This window comes from Nanorana parkeri, unplaced genomic scaffold (assembly GCF_000935625.1).
Source record: "Nanorana parkeri isolate BGI_ZX_2015 unplaced genomic scaffold, ASM93562v1 scaffold3320, whole genome shotgun sequence".
Taxonomy (NCBI): Eukaryota; Metazoa; Chordata; class Amphibia; order Anura; family Dicroglossidae; genus Nanorana; species Nanorana parkeri.
This window is the reverse complement of record NW_017309588.1, coordinates 36658-38798: the sequence shown is the minus strand read 5'-3', so window position 1 is coordinate 38798 and position 2141 is coordinate 36658. Positions and strand designations below refer to the sequence as shown.

At 49.2% G+C, this 2141-nt stretch overlaps 1 long non-coding RNA gene across 1 annotated transcript in view; it reads left to right on the top strand.

Moving 5' to 3' along the window:
* LOC108803035 overlaps positions 1-2141 on the top strand; it is a 10097-nt gene that overhangs the window by 997 nt on the left and 6959 nt on the right. The window contains exon 2 of the long non-coding RNA XR_001942254.1: positions 980-982. This is a non-coding gene — a long non-coding RNA (uncharacterized LOC108803035). The remainder of the gene's footprint in view (positions 1-979; positions 983-2141) is intronic.

Genomic DNA, 2141 nt, shown 5'->3' with positions numbered 1-2141 from the left:
CACTTTCCAGCTGTCAATGGCAACGGAAAGAAGAATTAAACTCAGCAAAGACTTTACAGAACAAAAGCAATACAATCATTGTGGACAAAGGACACGACTCAGACTCTTTACATAATACAATATCATGTACTCCATCATTGTTATTATCTATAATGTCACTATAGGAAGCTAGTACAACAGTGACAATAACGAAGGAGTTCTGCTTTAGCCCTCATTCACGCTGGAATCGGCCCACACGTAGAGCTCCGTGCAAGGCCGTACCGGGCAGCTCCCGGGAAGAACAGGTGGTGATGCGGGTGCGGGTGAGCGTATTCGTACTCTGACAGGATGGATCCTGTCTGCGTCCAAGCCAGGAAACACGCACCCCTACGGACCTGCAATTGAGATGAGCATAGGGCGGAGTACGGCTGAGTACGGCCGCTCAAACCATACGTGCATTGCTTGCAGCTCCCTCACATGTCTTGAAGAGGAGCCTGGACCAGAGTGACATCACATTCTGGCTCCCGGCACCTCTACAGGGCGCGCAAGGGAGTTGTACAAGCAACGCACATATGGATGGAGCTCCGTCACAGCACAGCTGCCCACGCTGGACCCCAGGCTGAGGATCCACTCCAGGTCTCTTAAGGTATGGAGACTGGGATGGATCTTTTGAATGGCACCCCAAACGCACCTCCCACCCACAGTTCGATCGACCCGAAACGTGCGGTACCTCAATGCCGCGTGTTTCATTGCAGTGTGACTTGGGTCGCGAGTTAATGACCAAGGAAAAATGTGGGTACTGAGGTTACACAGGTTGAGAACCACTGGTCTAGGGTATGATCTTCAGCTGCCCACCCAATAGCACTAACTGCCCTTCTTCTGGTGCCCACAGACTGATGTCCTCTCCAGTAAGATGCTAAGTAAACAAATGAATGAATGGGTGGACCTTAATAAAAATTTTATTAAATCTTAAACATTTTGGATTGTGTATGTGTCTCAGATTGTGTCAGTGTTTTTGAGGACCCGTTCACACTAGTACGGTGCATTAATCGCATAGTACCGTGCAATCGCAGCTACCGTGCATTCTGTTGTGGGAGGTGTGTTGCGTTGCCATTCATTTGAATGGTACCCCAAACGCCCCCCCCCACCCACAGTTCATACACCCGCACCGGAACGCGCGGCACCCCATTGCAATGCGACATGGGTCGTGACTTAACGACCAGGGACAGATGTGGGGTCCTGAGGTTACACAGGTTGAGAACCGCTGATCTAGGCCAGAAAGGAAGGAATAAGGAAGGCTTGGCATATAAAGCGTCTGCATTTGAATACAGCAAAGTTCTTCACAAACCCGATGAAGCATTAATGTTTAATTACTGGAGCCGCAGCCAACACATTTCCACTGGGGATCCCAAACATGTGTAGGCTACCGTGCATTTTGTTGTCTCATCAAACTTGGCTGAAGGATGTTCAGCAACCCACATACGCTCATAGACAGTAACAAGGCTCTTGATGAGACCAGCCCTTCTATCAAGAACATGATACCGTATTTGCCGGGCGTATAAGGCGAATAGGCGTATAAGGCGACCCCCTAATTTTTCTGTTAAAACATAGGTTTTGGGCTATAATGGGCGTATAATAATGTTTCAATACACCCACTAACCTTCTTGGCGGTATTCCCGAGTGTGGCTCGGGGGTTAATTTTCAGTACCATAAGCGGTAACCCGGAGCCACACTCGGGATTACAGTCTCTTACCTTGTCCACGATCACCGCTGTGTCCTCCTCCGTGTTCCGTCCCTTGCGAGCGTCCGCGTCGCAGGGGGGCGGATCCGGCGGGAATTTTAAAAGTTAAAAAAAAAAACGGAAAAAAAATAAATAAATAATCAGGCCGCCAGGGAGGCTAATCTGTCAGCCCGCTGGATGTGCGGTAATACTGTATGTACGGAAGCTTCGGCTACATACAATATACCGCACTGAGCCAATCACGGCAGGCTTTGTACTCATTAATAGAATACATCGCTCGCCGTGATTGGCTCAGCGCGGTATACTGTATGTAGCCTAAGCTACCGTGCATACAGTGTTACCGCACATCCAGCGGTATTGTATACCCGGCGTATAAGACGACCCCCGATTTTCGGGGGATGTTTTTAAAGGAGAACTATGG